This window comes from Leptopilina boulardi, unplaced genomic scaffold (assembly GCF_019393585.1).
Source record: "Leptopilina boulardi isolate dan_hultmark-lab unplaced genomic scaffold, ZJU_Lbou_2.1 LbouV2_325, whole genome shotgun sequence".
In the NCBI taxonomy this organism is placed as follows: domain Eukaryota; kingdom Metazoa; phylum Arthropoda; class Insecta; order Hymenoptera; family Figitidae; genus Leptopilina; species Leptopilina boulardi.
Genome location: NW_026137891.1, coordinates 432,446 through 456,628, shown reverse-complemented (window position 1 = coordinate 456,628; position 24,183 = coordinate 432,446). Strand labels below are relative to the sequence as shown.

The 24,183-nt window shown below is 27.9% G+C and overlaps 1 protein-coding gene across 1 annotated transcript in view; it reads right to left on the bottom strand.

The window, feature by feature from the left end:
* LOC127284461 (CD151 antigen-like) overlaps nt 1-24,183 on the bottom strand; it is a 155,942-nt gene that overhangs the window by 67,972 nt on the left and 63,787 nt on the right. The window contains exon 5 of the mRNA XM_051309902.1: nt 3,715-3,750. The gene's annotated coding sequence lies outside the window, so the exon portion shown is untranslated. The remainder of the gene's footprint in view (nt 1-3,714; nt 3,751-24,183) is intronic.

Sequence of the window (24,183 nt, the reverse complement as noted above, 5' to 3'; positions counted from 1 at the left end):
TTATGAAAATTACCCAGTTGTGGAATTATTTAATATTTCTCGCTATTTCGCAAAAAAAAAAAAAAAAAAAAAAATGAAAATTTATGAAAAATTTTCATTCTCTAGAGTGGAGTCACTGTTTTTCAAATTTAACTTTCTTTTTCACAGAAAATTATAAGGCATTAAAATAAGCTGCAACGCTTATTATTTTAATCCAATTTTGCTTATTTTAATACCAAAATGGATTAAAATAAGAAAAATTGGATTAAAATAATAAGCGTTGCAGCTTATTTTAATGCCTTTTAATTTTCTGTGTTTTCATTTTTCGTTAAATTATTCAAAAATTATCATTAACGAGAATTTTTATAAATTTGAAAGAAAAAAAAAATGCCAAAAAATCATGTAAACTAAATTGTGGAGTTATTATTTTAAAAAAGATTAAAATAAGATCCATCGAAGATTAAAATAATTCATTCAAAATTTAACTGCAATACTTTTTAATATATCTCATAATTTACTTTATAATTTTAGTTTTACTGTTATTTACTGTGGTATATATATATATAATCAAATATCGTTACTGATTAAATATTTTAGAAATATAAACGTATATTATATTTTATATCTAATTAGAAAATTTTTTAACATTAAACAGGTTTAATTAAACATGTTGTGTTTGAAATTCAATCAAAATTTCATATTATCATCTAACAGGTTTAATCAGGGATCCCTGGTTTAATTAAGCGTATATATCTGTTAAAATTAAATTAAAATTGTATTTAAAATTCACTTGTAAAATTATTATTATCATTATTATTAACTTGCAATATATTTAATTAAAATTGTTTTTAAAATACACTTTAAAAATTATTACTATTATTATATTATTAATATTAACTAAAATTGTATTTAAAATACAATTCAAAATTTTTTATTATCTTTTAAAAAAAAGGTTTAATTTTAATAAACTGAAAAAATTCGATAAAAATTTCTAAATAATTGCAATAATTTTCCAGAAATTAGAATGTAGATTTAAATTTTTGTACAAGTGACATTTTATAATAAAATCTAAGAAGCAATTTCCGTTTTTGAATTTTGTCGTATATATGAAGCAATACTTTAATGTTTTATAGTGATTACGTCAAAATTTGTGATTATAACAGATTTGGTTAATGTCATAGTTGGCGGTTTCGCGTGTATGAAATTGATGGAACACATACACACGCACACAAAATTCGCTGACCGGGATTGAAATGGATATATATCGCGTTCTCTCCTGACGTCCTCATCCCTTCCCCTCCCTTCTTCAGGCAACTATCAATTTGCCAGCACCAAGTTCCCAGCATAAGCATATCCTCATTTATCCAATGTCCTATACTCTGGCGACCAATTTGCTAATCGAGCCAATCATTCAATCGCATTAACCTTGCCGGCCATTCACTATGAGAGAGAAAGAGAGAGAGAGAGACCCTCTTCACTTATTATTGCTCGGTTCCTGCATATATATATATATTGAGACTAAAAAATGTAGGTGAAAAATATTTATAATTTTCTATCAAATTATTTTTAGAATGCTAAAAAAAAAATTTGATTCTAATAAATATTTAATTGAATTAAATAAATTTTTATTATATTGTTTTAAGAAAACGTTCTTAATTTCTTTTATTTAAAAATGGATTTTTTTTTTACACTTTCTTTTATAGTACATGTGCCATTATTTTCGATCGAAACAATTTTCTCCAAGTCGTAAGTCGCGTTGCGAGAGGAAATTTGCATATTTTCGAGTATATAAGCTATATTGGAGAAAAAATGAAAAAAAAAATACTTATGAAAGTTGAATGAAATTTTTTTTTTTTTTTTTTGGGGGGGAGGGAATTTAATAAAAATGAAAAGAAGAATTTAATAGAAATAAATTTTACTATGTATTTATAAAAACGAGAGTAGTTTTTGAGAAATAGAAACTGATATTTGAAATTAAAAAGAAATTTTCAAATATTTCAAAAAAAAAATTAATTTTATAAAATAATAATAATTTTGTGAATTAAAAAAATTATAATATTTAATATTTACTAAAAAATAATAATTATTTGATAAATTCAACTTAATTTTTAAATATTAATTTAGTATAAATTTTAACTAATTTAAATTAATAATTGATTTTTTACTAATGAATTAATTAAATTACTAATCCTAAGAAAAAAAATTTTTCTATTTACTCGTTTTTATTTGTACTAATAGTACTAATTACTAATTTGAACTAATTTTGAATTAGTGACTAAATTTTTTCAATGAATTAGTTAATTTTTTACACTAATCAGTGAAATATTTTTTTGTTACTAATTTATTAGTATTTTAACTAATTCCCCAGGTGAAACGATTCTACGGAAATCACTCCACGGAAATTCCATACGGAATTCCGCAAAAATTCTATACGGAATTCCGCAAAATTTTGAAAGTATTCCTTTCGAAATTTTGCGAATTTTTTTGAAAGAATTCCATTACAGAATTGCAATTCTAACAAAAATTTTGTGCAATTCTGTATAGAGATTATGTGTGTAATTTTTATAAAAAATTCGCAAAATTACAAAAGAACTTCATTCAAAAATTTTGCGGAAATTTTTGCGGAATTCCGTATATAATTTTTACGGAATTCCGTGTGGAATTTCTGTGGAGTAGTTTCCATAGAATCGTTTCACCTGGGTCACGTATAGAAAAAAGTCAGACACTAATTGAAATTACTAATTTAGATTTAGAGATTAGGTAGGAAAATTTTTTTAATTCATTTTTTAACAATATAACAAGATAATGACATTCGTGTGAATTGACTTAATTAAATTTGTCCCTCACTTAATTTAGACTATAAACGCAACTGATTATGTTGGAAACTGAGAATCAATTATCACTGCCACTTGTATACACAGAATCGTTCAATTAAGCTCTAAGTGGTATTTATTCAAACATATTTAGAATTCTCTCTCTCTCTCTCTCTCTCTCTCTCTCTCTTACACACACACATTTTATATATATATATATATAGATTGTTTGCAACAAACATAATACTAAAATTTTGTCTCTGTTGGAAGATATCTTGAATTTCACACTGTCGAGAATGACAAAAGCATGTATATATATATACGGCACTTGACCTCTTAGGAAGTGCCAACATGAAACCTTGGTTTCTATATACTATAGCTGAAAATGTAATTTCTCGCGAACTAGCGCAACTATCGTGCCGCTTTAAAGCGTTTTCACGTGAAATCCTCAGCGTTGATGTATTTCATGTCCTAACAGAAATTCTCTGTGTGTGTATACATATATATAGATATATTTCAAATTGTGTGGATTGTAAGTGATGTCAACGCTTCAAAGCGTGTATGAGAGAAGAATTACTATACGAAGATAAAATGAAAACCGTATATGAAAGAAAATAACAATACCCTTAAACAATATGGAATTAACCAACTTCTTACTATTAAAGTATAATCCGAGCTTAAATTACCAACAAAAGAACATTATAATGAAACAAAGAATAAAAGATTTTTTTAATTTTTTTTAACAATATTTAACTATATGAGGAAAATAAATAATTGAAGTCCCTAATTAAAATAGTCTTCTTCAAGAAAAAAAAAAGGGTTTAAATTTTTAAACCGCCATTCAAGAAAAAGTATTTCGAAAAATAGGTGAAATTTTTTTTTTTTTAACCTTACTGTATAATAGTTACGTTAAAGTACTCACCCCTACGGCTACGCTGTGTGCAAGTTTCAGCCCGATCTGTAAAAAAAAAAAATTTAGTTAAATCATATATTATTAGAGATCGGTATATTTGTTTCAAATACAGTAATTATTGGTTGAAAAAAAATTTATTTAATTCAAATATTTGATTTCAAAATTTATTCGGTTTAAGTAAATATATTGATAATACGAGAATATTTGAATCAAATAAATTTTTTTTTTCAGTGATAAGTAAAAGTGAATATTTCAGTTTAGACACGTTTCATAATTAGATCTTAATTAGCGGCCCCCGGTTGATTCTAATTAACCAGTTTAATTAAGTGTAATATGTCTTTAATCTAAATTTTCTGCATCGAAGAATTAAGATTTGTTTAAAGAACTATATATATATATGAATTATAATTAATCGAATTGTGTGATAATTATGCAAACAAATCGACTATAAAAATCAATCATTAACTGAGCGAGGAAATTTAACAAGGTTTCTAAGATACCTTAAGTCTATTTGCTTAATGGCTGAGTACGCTTATCGGTGTTAATTAACGCACTTATATTTCAATTCAAGTTTTACATTTTTAATTTTTATTTACAATTTTCATAAAAAATACATAGTAAATATAGATTCAAGTTTTTTTTAAATCATAATTTTTTATTTTTTTTTGTTACACTCTTTAATTTTTATTCTTTCATAACGTACAAGCTGAGAGCAAACTAAATTATTTGGTTGTCGTAACCAAATTTTGATTAGAATCATTTGGTTTTTTAATCCACATTATTTTGTTGTATTAACTAATTTATTTTGTTGTAGTAAACACATTTTGCTGGGAATTAAAAAACGTTCATCCAAATAATTTTATTGGTCAAATCAAATGTTTAGTAAAATTTTGTTTCAGCCAACCAAAGTTTGGTTACGACAACCAAAATTGACGTAACCAAATGATTTTGTTGCAAAAACAAAATCATTGGGACACAAATATAGTTTCACTATATATATAGCTGACATTAAACGACAACAGGCATATGACCTTGGTTCCGCGCAATAAACAAATGTGTGAATTATGTATATATATATATATATATTGTTCGCCAGAAATTGCGTACGAGAAGCAATGTCGTGGTTTTGAGAAAATAGACAAGGCAAGTTTACAAGTGCGTAGGGGTTATATTTTGACGCAGGTGTTCGCTCGACAATATTGTGCACGAGAAACATATATAGGTGTATATATATAGATATATAGATATACACACACGAGGTACAAACATGTGTGTAAATGGCGTACGCACTTTCGAGCCTCGAAACAGAATAAACGTTCGTTCGACCCACGCCATCCGTTCGTCGCAATTGCTGCATGCCCTGTGTAAAATTGGATAATACCATATAGAAATAGGTGGATTTATACGTCACAGGAGGAACATTTTGCCAGGCTCGTATCCATTCGCTCGTGAACCTTTCCGAGAGTTTCATTATCAAAATCCCTATTTTGAATATTTCGACTCTTTACAACAATGCCATCTGTCAATATTATAGTTTTGGTTCAAATCGATTAAATACATAATTGATTTTATTGTATGTGTTTAATGTAGGTCCAATGTAGGTTCAAAATAGAATTAATGTAGGTTTAAATAAGGACCAATGTAGGTTTAATAAGGACCAATATAGATTGAATGTAGGTCCAAAGTAGTTTCAAAATAAGATCAAAGTAGATCCAATGTAAATTTAAAGTCGATTTAATGTAGGCTTGAAAAAGGTTCAAATAAGGTTTAATATAGGTTTAAATAAGGACTAATAAAAATTCAATGTAGATCCAAAATAGTTTCAATGTAGGATAAAAGTAGATCCAACGTAGGCTAAAAGTAGGTTTAAGTAAGGATTAATATAGGTTTAATGTAGATACATAGTAAATTCAATAAACGTACACTGAAGGTTTAATATTGGTTCATAGAAGTTTCATTATAGGGTTAAAGTAGGTTTAATGCAGGTTCAAAGTAGGATTAATATAGGCTTAAATAAATACCAATATAGATTTAATGTAGGTTCAAAGTAGTTTCAAATTATGATCAAATTGATCCAATGTAGGATCAAAGTTGGTTTAATGTAGGTTTAAATATGGACTAATGTAGGTTTGAGTAAGAAGTAATGTAGGTTTAAATATGGACTAATGTAGGTTTAAGTAAAAAGTAATGTAGGATCTATGACGGTCCAATGTAGTTTCAATGTAGGTTCTTAGTAGGTGTAAGTAAGGATTAATACAGTTTCAATATAGGTCCGTAGTAGTTTCAATTTAGGTTCAATATTATTTCATAGAAGTTTCAGTATAGGGTCAAAGTAGGTCCAATGCAGGTTCAAAGTATGATTAATGTAGACTTAAATAAAAACCAGTATAGATTCAATGAAGGTCCACAGTTTTTTTCAATGCAGGATCAAAGTAGATCCAACATAGGTTTAAAATAGGTTTAAGTAAGGATTAATACAGGTTCAAAGTAGGTCCAATGCAGGTTCAAAATAGGATTAATGTAAATTTAGATAAGAATTTATATAGATTCAATGCTGGTCCGAAGTAGTTTTAAATTAGGATTAAAGTAGATATAATGTAGGTTCAAAATAGGTTTTAGTAAAAACTAATGTAGGTTCAAAAGAGGTCCAAAGTAGTTTCAATGTAGAATGAAAGTAGGTTCAATGAAAATTCAATACAGGTTCATAGCAGTTTTAGTATAGGGTCGAAATAGGTTTAATGCATGTTCAAAATAGGATTAATGTAGACTATACCAATATAGATTTAATGTAGGTTCAAATAGTTGCAAATTAGGATCAAAATGATTTAATGTAGGATCAAAGTTGGTTTAATGTAGGTTTAAATATGGACTAATATAGGTTTAAGTAAAGAGTAATGTAGGATCTATGAAGGTCCAAAGTAGTTTCAATGTAGGTTTTTAGTAGGTGTAAGTAAGGATTAATACAGTTTCAATGTAGGTTCATAGTAATTTCAATTTAGGTTCAATATTATTTCATAGAAATTTCAGTATAGGGTCAAAGTAGGTCCAATGCAGGTTCAAAGTAGGATTAATGTAGGCTTAAATAAAAACCAGTATAGATTCAATGTAGGTCCAAAGTAGTTTCAATGTAGGGTCAAAGTAGATCCAACGTAGGTTTAAAATAGGCTTAAGTAAGGATTAATATAGGTTCAAAGTAGGTCCAATGCATGTTCAAAATAGGATTAATGTAGACTATACCAATATAGATTTAATGTAGGTTCAAATAGTTGCAAATTAGGATCAAAATGATTTAATGTAGGATCAAAGTTGGTTTAATGTAGGTTTAAATATGGACTAATATAGGTTTAAGTAAAGAGTAATGTAGGATCTATGAAGGTCCAAAGTAGTTTCAATGTAGGTTTTTAGTAGGTGTAAGTAAGGATTAATACAGTTTCAATGTAGGTTCATAGTAATTTCAATTTAGGTTCAATATTATTTCATAGAAATTTCAGTATAGGGTCAAAGTAGGTCCAATGCAGGTTCAAAGTAGGATTAATGTAGGCTTAAATAAAAACCAGTATAGATTCAATGTAGGTCCAAAGTAGTTTCAATGTAGGGTCAAAGTAGATCCAACGTAGGTTTAAAATAGGCTTAAGTAAGGATTAATATAGGTTCAAAGTAGGTCCAATGCAGGTTCAAAATAGGATTAATGTAAGTTTAGATAAGAAGTAATATAGATTCAATGCTGGTCCAAAGTAGTTTCAAATTAGGATTAAAGTAGATCTACTGTAGGTTCAATGTAGGTTCAAAGTAAGATTAATTCAGATTTAAAAAACAACTAATATAGGTTCCATGTAGATCAAAAGTACATTCAATGTAGGTCCTATGTAGGTATAAATATTAAGAAATGTATAGGTTCATCGTAGGTTTAAACAAGTTTAAGTGAAGGATGAAGGAAATGAAGGAAATTGATCAAAAAAATAATTATTATATTATAAAATTATATTAAATTGAATTCATATAACAAATATATTTTTAAATAAACAATAAATAATAAATTTTTGCAGTTATTATTGAAATAAATTTGAAAAGAAATTTTTTTTAAATTGTAAATAAACATAAAAAAAATGTGTATTTACAATCAAAGGAAATTTGTAAACTTTTTGGAAATTATGTGCTTCACACATACAAAAAAAAATATATATATATATATATATGCTTCTATATTTACCGGGGGAAAATATTGACACTTTTGTACCTTTTAACAATATATCATACGCGCCTGTCAATAAAAACGAGATTTTCAACATGTATATCATCACTATATTGAATATATACACAGATGTCCGCAGTCATATATGAATCCACGCGTCCGCAAGCTAATAGCGAGATAAAAGTTGTATTTGAAAAAGGAAAAAAGAAAAAAAAGAGAAGAAAAATGTTGTGTTAAACACTTTATACGCATGAACAAACCTGCGTTGATATGTGCTTTCAATTAAGGTTAACGAGCAAAGGAGTTAGGGGGAGATCTTGTCCATAAAAAAGAAGTACTTACAACTTTTACAATGACTTTTAATGCACTTTACAACTGTGTAAATGAGTTTTTAAATTTAGCTTTATAGAAAAATATATAGAAACCGTAAACATTATTAGTTAGTGTAATGACACACGTACGATTAAAATTAAAATTAAAAAAAAAAAAATAACAGTATTTTAAAATGAAAATTTAAGTCACATTAAAATGAAGAAATTAATTTTCTCGAGAGTTTACTTACAAAAATGGTAATGAAAAATCACAAAAATGAAAAAAGAATAAGAAATTTTTTCTAAAAGAATTATCGTGAATGAAAAATATTGAAATTGAAAATATTTTAATCTAAGAGAATTATGTGAATCGACATTAATCTACGTCCGCTTTTTTTCCAAATGGAGACGACGACGACGGTTTCATGTGGTGAAGATAAATTCTTATTCCACCTTTTCTAGTTATATTGATTCTATTAACTTCGGTAGCATGTCGTGTAAGATGGACACCCGCAATAATTTCGTTGTGCGCGACTATATACTTTTGCACATAGGGAGACAAACCTGTGTGAACTTCCGTTCAGTAGACCACATCATTCGTTATCCGCATTGGACCGCGCAAAAGAAAAAAAAAGAATTTTTTTTTTTTTTTTAAACACAACGTAATTTCCCGCATGATGCGGCGACGGCAATTTGAGAAGAAAGAAAAATATACGTGAATCTCGGCATTTTATTATCGTCAAATGTGAAAGAGCAATCTTCAAAATAATATAATTGTTTTCTCGATTTTCCATTCTCTCTTTCTTTTCTTCATTTTTAATAAACTGGCGGAGAGAAAAAAAATTTGTACTTTTAATTAACGGAAAAAACGGTCACGGTTGACCCCGATTACGAATCTGACATCTGTTTTTCAAATTTCAAAATGGCGGCTCCAGTATGGCGGAAAGTTTTTACTAAAAATTGATATTTTTGTATGAAACTTGGTACCTGGGGGTTTTCGAGGTCGCTGATTACGAATCTGCGGTCAGTTTTTCAAAATTCAAAATGGCGGCCCCAATATGGCGGAAAATTTTACTAAAAATTGATATTTTTGTATGAAACTTGGTACCTAGGGGTTTTCCAGGTCGCTGATTACGAATCTGAGGTCAGTTTTTCAAAATTCCAAAAGGCGGAAAATTTTACTAAAAATTGATATTTTTGTATGAAACTTGGTACCTGGGGGTTTTCGAGGTCGCTGATTACGAATCTGTTGTCAGTTTTTCAAAATTTAAAATGGCGGCACCAATATGGCGGTAAATTTTACTAAAAATTGATATTTTTTTATTAAACTTGGTACCTAGGGGTTTTCCAGGTCGCTGATTACGAATCTGAGGTCAGTTTTTCAAAATTCAAAATGGCTGCTCCAATATGGCGGAAAATTTTACTAAAAATTGATATTTTTGTATGAAACTTGGTACCTGGGGGTTTTCGATGTCACTGATTACGAATCTGAGGTCAGTTTTTCAACATTCAAAATGGCGGCTCTAATATGGCGGAAAGTTTTACTAAGAATTGATATTTTTGTATGAAACTTGGTACCTAGGGGTTTTCCAGGTCGCTGATTACGAATCTGAGATCAGTTTTTCAAAATTCAAAATGGCGGCTCCAATATGGCGGAAAATTTTACTAAAAATTGATATTTTTGTATGAAACTACCTGCGGGATTTTTAGGGTCGCTGATTGAAAATCTTATTTCAGTTTTTCAAGATTAAAAATTTTTGCCCCCTGTTGCAAATTTAAATATTTAATTATATTATTAAAAAAATTATTCTTCTACAAAATATATTCTTTCAATCCGAGAGTAACAAAAAATGCCATTGGTTTGTTAATTTACGTGACAAAAAACAATTTACAACTTTATATTTATATAATATATATTATTAATCATTTGCTGATTGAATATTAATTTAATTGAAGGACAAATATAGGTAGTGATTATATACATATATGTATACAATGATATAAATGAAAATAAAATGTAAGTTATTGTCAGGACCTTTGTTTCTTAATCGTTGATTTCTTTTCATTGTTATTTGTTTCAAGCGAAAGTAATTGATGTTGAGAAATAAAAGAGGCGGATATATAGAGGGAGGAGGAGGAGGTGTGATTTATCGAAACCGCAAGGATATTTTGTCTCTTATATTGTGTGCGCTAAGAAACATTCTCGATTCCACCCGCCACTTCTTTTTCTGCCTCATGTCACTCACAAAACCACCCACACTCAAATAAAAAAACCCAAAAAAAAAAGAAAAAAAAAAACTCTTTCCATTTTAAAAGTGCAAAAACATGTCTCATTTCTCAGCATTAACTTTTAAGGACCTTCGACGGTTATATTAACGTCTTCGTTTGAATTAAACATTCCGAGAAAAACGGCTTAATTGAAAAGAACGTTAAAAAATAAAAAAAATGTAGGTAGTATAAAATATTGTCAGTTTGTTCTTCCTTTTTTTTTAGTAAAGAAATTTCGTAAAGAAAGGAACTAGACAAAAAATAGCTAAAGTTATATTGTAATTTTTCATTTAAAATAGTTTTAATGTTATTAATTTTAATTGGCAACAGTTATAATTAATAGCGATATTCGAAACAATAGGTACTTTCATTTAATTAAATTTTAAACATAAAAATAAATAAATATAAAAATTTCTTTCTTTATAAATCAAAGTATTAGGGTTATAATTTCGATATTTACATATTTTAACATAAAATATGAAATTGAAATAAAGTAATAATAATAAAAATAATTGGCTATTTTTTCGTGAATGATAAAAAGAAAAATAGAAGGTGGGAGGGTGGGGGGGGGCCAAGGCACGTTTTATTTAGTAGAAAGGCTGTTGAAAAACCGGTCGTGTTCACATTGAGAAACGTGGGTGATTACCGTCGAGGTGTGGGTCAGGTGGGGTCGTTGTATGATGTCCATCGTAGGAGTAATTTTTTTTTTTTTTTTCCTTTTTTTTTTGTTCATAAAAAGACATGGATACATATAAGGTTAGTCAAGTCTCGATACAACTTTGATTCAACAATGAATTCGAGCAACACACAAGGTTTTTGCGTTCAGGTTCAGGAGGCTCCGTGACATAATCCTATAACAACCGGATAAAATACAGTTACACTGTGAATCGAATAGCTCTCTCGAGAGATCCAATTGGGATCGAGGAGACATCAGAATTTCTTTCAATCTTTTCAATATCAAATTCGAAAAGAAATTTTCTTTTTTTTTCCCTTAAAAATGCAATATACAATTTTCCACGTAACCTATGCGAATCCGGATATGTATTTTTTTTTCTTTCTTTCTTGTATCAATTTATTTTTCTCTTTCGTTATTGGACGCACAATATATTTTTTTATTGAAAAATATAGTATTTAATTTTTCGAAAATATTTGAAAATAAATTTTCCCATATGTAAATAGAGAAATTTTTTTTGTTTTGGTATTAAATTTTCATATGATGATATTTTCAAAAAAACACTTGATACGAGAGAAATGAATATTAATGACTTATCAGTATAGAATTAAGTAGAAAACGTGGCGCTGAATATAATTTTACTATATGTATATATATATCGTTTGTCTCAATAAATTTGCATTGAAACACGACTGTCATTTGATATTCCAAACGTCTCTTGCGGGAATATTTAATAATTTTAGTCACGTGTCTATTTTCCAACTCTCTCTCTCTCTCTCTCACTCTCGGAAGTAGAAAAACAGAAAAAAAAAATTATTTATTTTTACATTTTCCGTTGAGTTGTTGAAATTTCGGCTGTCCGTTCCGCTCGACAAATTAATCCTTCCTCGTTGGTTCAGAGGCTGTAAATTAGCGTCGCCACCGCGACTACTATAAATTGGCTTGCGTTAACTCTAGCCAGAACAGCTGTCTCGGTTTTTGCGCAATCAGCGGGTCAAATCGTTCTGCACACGCGTGAACATATAATATACAAAATACTCTCTTTTTTTTTTAAAAAAAAAAAAAACCCGATATTTTATCGTTTTAAATGAAATTTCAAAAGAGAAACAAATTCCCAAAAGACTTTTCAAATATCCGGCGGGAAAAGATTAACATATAGCTCTCAAAAATGGCAAAGTTTGATCTTGATTTACTTTCAATTTTCAATGACATCACATAAATTGAAAATGAAAAAATTCTACGTTAAATTTTTCATTTATTAAAAATAATTATTATAATAATTATAATAAATAATAATAATAATAATAATAATAATAATAAAACCTATACAATTAGCAAAAAAAAAATAGTTTAACCAGTGATCAGTTTAATTAATTAATTGTTCTCTTTTTTCCATTTTTCCCCTCATAATGAAACAAACATTCATTTATATCAAATGAAATTTTAATTAAATTGCAATAAATGATTTTTCAGTTACAATAATGTAGGTGAAAAATACTGTGTTTTTGAAAAGGTAAAAAGAACTTGAACATCTCAAAAACAATGATAAAAAAAAAATACAGTGAACAAAAAAAAAAAAAAAAAAAACAACACTGATGATGAATTCTGTTAGGTCTATGCCAGAGTATAAAAGCGAATGGATTGTGGACAATGAGTTTTTCAAAAAAGCATCACCACAACGAAACTCGTCGATTTTCTATTTAACTCTTATCGACTATTTTCTAAAGATGACAAAAGAGAACTAAATCAAAAAAAAATTTCCATTTTGTTATATTTAACTAAATTTCATTGATAAATAAAGAAGAACCATTTGTCAATGAAAAAATAAACGATTTAACAAATAAATTCTTTGATACTTTGACATTTTCAAATGAATAAAAAAAAGGAAAAAAAAATTTTATTTGATTCAAATATTACTTGACTAATTATCAAATAAATATTTATTTGTATCAAATAATTATTAGTTTGAGATGGTATTTATGTCGTCAAATTAATATTATACATATAGTATGTGTTATATAGTAATAAAATCAGTTAATTATAGAGTTGATTATAAACTATAACTGTTTCAATAAAAATAAAAAAAAAAAAGGGGGAGAGATAAAAAGATTATAATTTTCCAACATAATTTTTATATAATGGGTATGACAGTTTTCTTTATGCATTAGATTTGAATATTACTGCCAATATAGTTGTAAAAGGTTTGCAGAAAATTATAAAACGCGCTTTTGATAAGCGGATTATATTAAATATATATATATATATATATATATATATATATATATATATATATATATATATATATATATATATATATATATATATATATATATATAATATACGGAAATTGTACATGAGTAGAAAATTTTATCTCCTTGCAATTATTCATGCAGTATAATTTTCTCAGCGTAAATATAATTGAAACTCATGTATAATCTTCATCTTAATTCAATTCTCAAAGGACTGTGAAGTCATGCGTGTTTCGCTTATTATAGACATTAATAATTATTTATTATTATATCCAGATAATTCCCCAATTTTTTTTTTAATTTTTATTTCTATTATAATATTTCTATTATTATATATAATTTAAAATGTATTTTACAAAATTTTAATATAACCGAATTAAAGAGGGTGGCGGATCAACATAACCTCAAAAACCTGTCAAAACTAAAAAATTGTTTTTAACGTAAACAAAAATATAATAAATAATAATTTGAAACAATTTTAGAAGATCTAGATTTACTTTTTTCGAAAAAAATTATTTTTTTCCAAAATATTTTGTTAATTATTTTTTTAACAATTAGTTTTTTTTTCTTTTAAATCAGACAAAAATTACAAATTTTTAACTAATTTTTATAAACAAAAGCTAATTTTAACCAGTGAAACATTCTCTACAATTGTTACCTTTTTTATATTGTAATAAGTATGTTCTGAAAAAGTTATAAACAATTAAAATTTTATTTATTAAATAACTTTTTGAGAACATACTTATTACAATATAAAAAAGGTAACAATTTTATAGGGAATGTTTCAGTGAGTAAAATGAGCTTTTGTTTATAAAAATTGGTTAAAAATTGCAATTTTTACACAGAAAAAACGCTGGATAAATTTTGTTGCGGGTAATTTTAACCAATGCTAATTCACATAGACGATGGCGCCCTCAACTAGGATAAAATTTGTTGCAGTTAATTTTTATACCGATTTTTGGGTAAAAATTCAACTTTTTTTTTACTGTGATTGTCTGATTTAAAAGAAAAAAAAAACTAAATGTTAAAAAAATAATTATTGACAAAATATTTTGGGAAAAAAATAATTTTTTTCAAAAGGAGTAAATCTTCTAAAATTGTTTCAAATTAATATATTTATTATATTTTTGTTTACGTTAAAAACAATTTTTTTAGTTTTGACAAGATTTTGAGGTTATGTTTATCCGCCACCCTCCTTAATGTACACACTGACAAAGAAATCATTTATATAAAATATTTATTTATTTAATAGTTTATTTAATAGTCAAGTTATTGAAAAAAATATAAGTAAATATAAATAAGCTAAAATCAGAAAAAAAAAATGTTGAGTCATTTGTAAAAATTTAAAATGACTGAAGCAAGATAAAAGGAAAATAAGGATATTAAAGTGTTTTGGTACTTAAAGAAGACATCCTGCAACAAATATTGTTCCTTGAAGTCACAAAAGATGCAATTTAACATCGTATATATATATATAGATAGTTATTGAATTTGAAGAAAAAAAAAATTGAATTTCACGATTCTTTTCAACTGCAGAGGGATATATTCGTTGAAAAGATTGCAAGTCTGTCCTGCAAAAAAAGAAAAAAAAATGCGCGATGCGGATAAAGCAAGGGGGTAGGTTGTCTCAAGCAAAAGAGAGAGAGAGAGAGAAAATATATATCGTAGCTTGGATCTGACGTTAAGAGGGCATCGGCAAATTCCATCTGTGAAAATCTTTAAAGAAAAGTCCCCGGGAGCTCGTTATATACTTGCTTCAAGATAAGAATGAAGGTATATACACTTGACCGAATGTAAAATGCCTGTTGCGGTCAATGGCTATGAAACGAAATACCTACACATAATATAAACATATATATGTATGTATATACTAAGGTCGTCGGTTACGTGCCAGACCTCTTGCTCACCTAACGCGATTACTACACACTGATTGCATGGATGATTTGCATAAAGGTTGTGAAAACGTGTTGGTAAAGCATCTCATGCATGTATGTTGTACATTTAGTGGATATATATCTACGATGTTGCTTTGAAACGATGCCGATGAAGAAACCAATGACCATTCGGGCTTAAATGAACAAAAAAAATATATATATATATGTATGTATCTTCACATCAATTGCCGATATGGTAGATCAAATTTAATTAGCCGGAATCATCCAACCAATTGAAAGCAAATTACATTTACACGCATCCATATATTATATATAAGAACTTGTGAATTAATTTTCTCATCTAATCAAATTACTATCATTTCATCAGTAACACTGTGTAATTGAACGATTATTTTTTTAATATAATTTTTTTTTAAATTTATTTAATTTCAATTTTAATTAACTTGAATTTATTTTTCTTAGTGAAAATATTGCAAATTCTATTTTTATGAGTTTTCAATATACACAAAAATCTATATACCGAAATTTGACCGAATTTCGGTTTTATTTCACCGAAATTTTAATTGACCGAATTAATTTCTATTTGACCGAAGTGTCATTTAACCGAAATTCATGATTTAAATTACAATTGACAAAGTCCGGTTTGATTGCATTGTTTTTTTTTTCAAAATATTCATTCACCCGAATTACTATTGGAGAGAATTTTTAATATTATCAAAGTATCATTTAGCCGAAATTGTAATTGACCGTGAAATTGATTTAATTTTCAATTGACGATTTCTTTAAATTTTTATTTAACACAATTTCCATTTGTTCGAATCGCTATTCGGGAGAATTTTTCATATGACCAAACAATCATTTACCAACCAAAAATTTCAGTATTATACCAGAGTTAACTACTGGCGCAGTACTGGTTCAGTTTTTGCTGCCGAGGCTGGGCAGTCTGTACTGAACCAGTACTGGTATTTTCATTGCATCAGTACTGGTGCAGTATCACCCTTCCAGTACTGGCAAACCAGTACTGAGCCGATATTGAGCCAGTACTGGCTCAAATAGATTTTCTTTTTGATTAATACTAGTTTGATTAATTTAGTTTCAAAGTGAGGTTTTTTTTGGTAATAATTGGATTTTTAAGCTAATTTGAACATATATTAGATCTCTCTTGGCCTATATTGAACCTAGTTTGAACCAACCTTGAACTTATATTAAACCTAGGATAGACCTACTTTAAGCCAACATTGAACCTACACTGAGCCTAGTTTGAACTTACATTGAACCTATAATGAAGCTACTTTGAGCCAACATTGAGCCCACATTGAGCCTACTTTAAACCTACATTAGGTCTACATTGATACTAAATTGAATCTACTTCAAATCTTTCATGAACCAATTTGTCTACATACGCAACCAAAAGTTTCAGTATTATACCAGAGTTAACTACTGGCGCAGTACTTGTTCAGTATTGGCTGCCGAGGCTGGGCAGTCTGTACTGAACCAGTACTGGTATTTTCATTGCATCAGTACTGGTGCAGTATCACCCTTCCAGTACTGGCAAACCAGTACTGAGCCGATATTGAGCCAGTACTGGTTCAAATAGATTTTCTTTTTGATTAATACTTTCTTTTCGTATACAATAAATTACAAAACTACCAGTACTTAGCCAGTACTGAACCAGTAGTGGTTACCCGTACTAGTGCCAACTCAGGCTGACAATACTGGTAAAATATTATCATCCCAAAGTTACGCCAACTCTGGTGCCAATACTGGGTGCCAGTACTGAGCCATTAGTAAATTTTTGATTGGGTTAACCTGAAATTGTAATTGACCGAAATTACAATTGCTTTAATTTTTAATTGACAAGAGTCTTAATTTATTTTTTGAAAAATATTTTTATTTAATAAAATATCTTTTTCTTCAAAAAAAAAAAAAAAAGGCATTTATATGATAATTTAAGAAAGAAAATGGTGTGTCATCTTCATTTCATGATTTGGTTGCGCTTTGGCAGATATCCTATTTCTTTGATAATTTATAACCGGGATAATAATGGATGGCTGGACGCTTTCTGGGTACAAATTTGCAAGCACCGCAACTACTTGGGAACTAAATCAAAGTTTCGGTGCGGTAATGTAACGATTTCATGTGGCGCGGTGCTCTTTTACCGTTTTTGCGGTAAAAAATCGTTGGAATAAAGTACAACTGACATTCGAGTATCGATATTTTTCTGGGCGGACAAAGAATTATTTTTATAAGCGAATAAATTTTTATTTTTTTTAACTTTATATATAATAATCAAGTTATTTTATAATTTTTAAAAAATAAATTATTTAAAAGAATTATAAACTATTATTATAGATTCAAAAGTTTTAATATTAATATTTTATCATAAACAAATGGATAGTTAATACTCAAGTTAATATTAATAGTGATTAATATTAGGTAAAAGATATGTGGCTATGTGGTCTCCGTATTCGACTCGCGTCCCAAGGGTCATGGGTTCGATTCCCCATGCGTGGGAGATTTTTCAAAATTATTCTTATGTGTTTTATATGTAATAATTTTAAAGAGAATATAATTTAGTAATAAAAAATTGTAGAAACTGTCATTATATTTCATAATAATTAATTAATAAATAATAATAATAATAGCTGAAAACTTTTGATATATGGTAACGATATAAAACGTTACTTTCAACGAGTGAAAAAGAGCAATAGATTAATGATATGATAACAATCATACGGCTCTATACTTCGTCACAATGATATATTATATTTATCTATTTATTCTTAAAGTTGTAAATATTAAATTAGCTTTATTTATAAAATTCCATGGAATTTATAAATGCCCAAAGGTTAAAGATCGCATTTTCTTTTTCGATATATTGACGCGCGATGCTTGAGAATATTTACGTTATTCCAATGGAATTCGCCTATTTTCCGGTATATCCTCCAATTTTATATAGAAATTCTTATAATTTTTTTTCGAAACATTTAATTATTATCATATTCAACATTCTTTCTTCACAATTTTTTTTTTTTAAACGTGTGAATAGAATTTATGAAATAATTTCCAATATTAAAAAAACAAAATTAATACAATTTAGTAGAAATATTAATTTTTTAAATACTAATAAATAAGAAAAAAAGGAATTAATTAATAATTAAATATTGCTTTTTCAAAATGTGAGAATTGAATAAATTATGAAGATGAATTTCGTTTTGAAATTATTATACATAATATATACATATATATATATAGTTTTCAAAGTACATAGATTTGATTCAATATTTGTGTTACGTGGCGTTGGCTTATTGCCTTTATAATTAGGTACTGAGAGTAGTCGCACGCTACTAATAGTACGACGACCGTCTCAAGGGTATATGATTCCAGTAAAGGTAAAGACTAAAGTCGTATAGAAACTACCTTTGTCCAGTGACAAAGTTCAAATATTGACTTTACTCGTATTGAAATCATTGCACCAAAATATTCATATTCCATTGAATTTAAAGCTCAAAAAATCACATTTATTTCAAAAGACAAAAATTTAAAAAAATATTCTAAATTCTCAAAAAAAAAATTAATTTTTAAATCATTTTTAATAAAAAAAAAAAAAAATTGCGAATGAAAAATTTCCATTATTATAAAATAATTATAATTAAAATATTTTACTATTTTTTTTCAATACTAATTTCCCTCGAAAATAATTGTATATTTATATCAATTGTTTGTATTATAAGTAATTAATTTTTTTTTTTATAAATTATTTTTCTAAGGTGAAAGAATTTCTTTTTTCTTCACGTCTTATTTGTAAAGATAGAGTATATAGAGCAAGTAAAAGGTCGACTATTTCTGAGGGAAATTTTACGAAAGAAAAAAGAAAAACTGGGTCGAATCACGTAACTGGGGGATCCTCGTCACGTTTTTGTGTTATGAAAATAATAGAGACTGAACAAGGTATCGGCAGATGTTACCGCTTTGAAACGATATCAACCTTATCGCTCTCTGATTTCTTAGTGAAACCATCTGGCGATGATCCTCTTGCCAACTTTCAACCCTATTTGTATACTAACTACATAACTTCTTTATTATTATTATTATTTTTTTTTTTTTTGCATCTTTTGGCCCTGTTAGCTTTATAAAAATTCAAAGAAAATATAAATTTTCTTTTGCCACTGCCTTTTATCTACAAAAGAGCGTGAGCTTCCTCTTTTTCTTGTAATTTTCCACACGATTCCAACATAAACTACACTTTCCCAAGCTATACATGAATCCTTGTTTTTTTTTTCCTTACTTTCTTTCTTCATATTTCTCGCAAAGAATAACATTACAAATTTATTGCGAGACATTATTTGAAATATTTAGTGAAAAATGAATAGAGGTATTCTTTGTCAATTTTTCAAAAAATTGTCGGGATTTTGCAAAAAGTTGTATAAATGGTAACAGTTACCATAGCAACCGTTTCCATGACAACCGTTACCATGACAATCGTTTCCATAGTAAATGAAAATTCCGTTAAATTGAAATTTATTCAAATAGAAACGTTAAATAAAAATTACTTCTCTCTCAAAAAAAAAAAAAAATATAATAATTTAGTTAAAAACAAAATCGTATCAAATTTTATAAAAAAATTTTGCAATTATAGAACAAAATACGACAAAGCAAAATTTTGATACTAACTCTTTGTTTCCGCGTAAAAATTCAAATTTTTTTTTCGAAAAATAAATAATTTTTTTTTTTTTAATTATTTCAATTTAAAAAATTTTTATAAACCGTGGCAATAAATTCCCTTTTGCGCGCATAAAGAGAGTAGATCAATTTATCTTCTTCGTTTCTCATTACACAAACTGTGAGGACTTATCTTTGTGACATTTACGGAATCGATTTCGGAGAGAGTAGTGAAAAAGAAAAAAAAAAAAAAAATCTCACATGAATTGGCTCTATTCATCGTCAAGATTATTATGAAATTAATAGACAGGTTGAGAAAAATCTTTTTATAAAAGGTAATTAAAATTTTTTTTTTCCACCCAACAATTTATTAGATTTGTAAATTTTAATTAAAAATTTTTTACTTCGAAAACTAATTATATAATATTGGAAATCACATTTAATTTTAATATTAGTATTAATATTAAATTATCCAAAATTATTCGAAAATAAAAAATAAATTTTCAAATTATAAATATTATAATATTATATATAATATGTATATAATACAATGTATAATATATTATATATAATATAATAACATATATGTTATTTAACCCCTTGGATGTCGATGACGTGTATACACGCACATAAATTTTGAGCCCAATAATAAGACGGAATTGGCCTAAAATTTGATACTCGGGGGTTTTTGGGGTCGCTGCTTCCGAATTTGATGTCAGATTTACAAAATTCAAAATGGCGGATCCAATATGGCGACCAAAAATTTTGAAAATTGACCATATTCGCTTGAAACTCGTTACTCGGGGGGTTTTTGGGGTCGCTGATTCCGAATTTGATGTCAGAATTACAAAATTTCAAAATTCAAAATGGATACAATAATAATCACACTCATACTATGCTACTTTGAATTTTTGAAATCTGAATTTAGATTCGTAATCAGCGACCCTCAAAACCCCTGAGTAATAATTTTTAAGTATTTTTAAATCATTTTTACCATTTTTTGAAAAATTTTCCGCCATATTGGCTCGGCCATTTTGAATTTTTGAAATCTGACTTTAGGTACGTAATCAGCGTCCCCAAAAACCCCCGAGTAACAGTTTTTAAGTATTTTTAAATCATTTTTGCCATTTTTTGAAAAAATCGTCCGCCATATTGGCTCCGCCATTTTGAATTTTTAAAATCTGACTTTGGAATCGTAATCAGCGACCTTAAATATACACATTTGCACAAATTTTGGTAATTCAAAAATTTACTGACATTTTGGGCCCACTTATGAGATTTTGCCCTCGACTGCGAAGGGATTAAAATTTTTTACATTTATTAAGATGGTATTTTCCATTTTTGTATTGTAATCAAATAATTTTTCAAAACTGCGGTTCAGTTTAAATTTTCCAAACAATTATAATTCAGCTATTATCTAAAAACACGAATAAAATCTTTCCGAGTATCATTTTCATTTTCCATGAATGGAAAAGCATTTCGTCGACGATCTTGAGAATAACACCTGCGGAAATTTTCAAAACTGCTTATCGTCGAGAAAATGACTTTCATTTATTGTAAGTAGCGATTAAGGAGCATAAGACATTTCTGGGTAAATTGCAACGAGAATGCGCAGACATGCATGAAAACGAAGAATCGAGAGAGAAAGACAGAGAGAGAGAGAGAGGACTTGATTCTTGTTCCTCTCCGAAAGATTATGCTTCGGATAAACGAGGAAAGAAGTAAAAAAAAGAGGGGGTCGGGAAAAAAAGAAGACATCCAATCTGACTAAAACGAGCTCTTTTTTACTTTGACGACTGTGTGGTAAAAAGAACTTCTTGTTGGAATCTCAAACAGGAGCATAGTTTAGTCTATAAAATCCAAACTCTCTCTCTCTCTCTCTCTCTCTCTCTCTCTCTCTCTCTCTCTCTCTTTCCCCCCCCACCCCTCCATCCTTTTTACTCAAGTATAAGATGAGGTCATAAGTTCAAACTTGGTATATCTTGATAGTCAACTACTAAAGTCACCTGACCACCGTTTTCCACGGGGGTATATATATAGTGGTTTGAATTTTACCTCACTCCTCAAGCCCCCAGGGATGTAAATAATCAAAGTTTGATTCACTGAGAAATTTCGAATAACAAATTTAAATTAATTTCATTTATACAAGTTGTGAGGGTGAAATTTATTTGATTTACAGAAATGTGAATTTCCTTTGAAAATTATATATGTTTTCTAAATAAATAATAGAAATTTTTTTTTCCAAAAATTCATTTTTAAAAATATTTTTTAAAACATCTTATAACGTTAATAACGTTTTCGTCGTTTCATTATAAAAAAAAAAAAATTTAATTTAGAGAAGAATTTTAGTTTTGAAAAATAAATACTATTAACGAAGAAATAAATTCGAATTTTTTTTTTTTATAAAACCTATAAAGTCTGATGAAAAAAAGTAATATAGAGTGAGAAAAAAAACATTTCCACTAAGTACGCAATGAAAATGAAGAAAGAAAAAAAAATTCTTTAAAATAAGGAAGATTTTTATAGATAATGTCAAGAGTGGCGACAGCTCGCAAACACAAGGTAATCTAACTTCACTATATAGTAACGTTGACTAATAGAATTTTCCCGACTGACTTTAATAGTTTAAAGTTAGCGTATATAGAATCTTCTTTTTCTTCTTATTTCTACTTTCTACTTCTCTTTCTCATTTACTCGATGGACCATAACGAGTTTTGTTTCGGCTCCATTTCAAGTGAATTTCGGAGAGAAAAAGAGAGAGAGAGAGAGAGAAATAAAGTTTTCTATTTCCCATGCTTATCTTACCTCCTTATCGCACTTAAAATAATTTGCCACTGAAAGAATAAGAAGAAGAAAAAGAAGAAAAAAACTCTTGTCAGAGAGAGTCGTTGATCTAAATGGTTGTATTTGAATGGACAGGCACTCAATTTAATGAACGTTTTCGTCACACAGCATCACATCGCGGATGTGCATGCAAATGAAATAACTCCCACGACGGAAGGAGAAAAGCTACGACGGAGAATCAACGAAATATAATTATTGTCTAACTTGCTTTCTCTTCAGTTTTTCACTATATATATAATTGGCACTACAGAACAACGAGATGAAAAATTCGAATAAAACGAGGTACTTTTTTCTCATGGGAATTTTTTTATAATCAAAAATTCAAAAAGAGAATTTCTTGAGATGTATATGCAAAAATAAATTTAGCTTCAATTGCAAAATAACATAGCAAAGAAATATTTCACCTTGAATACGAATTTTTATCATATATTTAATTATTTAACAATTAATATATATATATATTTTTTAATTTTTAAATAAAGTCGAATAAAAATTGTAATTTTCGAATTAAAAATTATACACACTTAATTAAAATCGGAATTTCTATTTAAAAATATTGTAAATATAAAATATAAAAAAGAAATTTTTTTTTTCCTTCACTATTCGGTGGAAAAAGTGAATTCTTGGAAACTTAAATTAAATTGTTATATGTAACAGAGAACAAAAGTATGTTTCAATAAAACGATGTTATAAAAGAAAAATGTTAAACTCAAGAATTTTCAATAAACAGCCAATCTCAATTTTTCCAGACGAAAGTTTCTAATATATTTATATTTCCTAAATAATAGTTTATTATCAAAAATTTTCTTCCCCTTTTTTATACCCTTTTTTTCCATTAAATTTTTTTCACTTAATAAAAGAAATTTTTTTACTTTTCTGTAATTTCCTTTTATAAAATTATATAATTATAAATAAATATAATTATATATAATTATAACCCACTTGGAAAGATTCCCCGGAAAGTGCCCCCTGGAGGTTCTATCAGAATTCCATCGTAGTTCCAAAGAATTTCCTATGAGATTCCGACGGAGTTCCGACGCAATTCCGATTAATTTTTTAAAAAATTTTTAGAGTCCTAATTCCGTCGGAATCCCATCGGAAATTGTTTGGAACCCTCTGGAGGTTCCATCAGAATTCCGCCGGAACTTCCAACGTAATTTCGTCGGAATTCCATCGGAGTTCCAAAGAATATCCGATAGGATTCCGACGGAGTTCCGACTAATTTTTTTCAAAATTTTTAGAATCCTAATTCCGTCGGAATCCCAACGGAAATTCTTTGGAACCCTCTGATGGTTCTATCACAATTCCGCTGGAACTTCCAACGTAATTCCGTCGGAATTCCATCGGGGTTCCATAGAATTTCCGATGGGATTCCGATTAATTT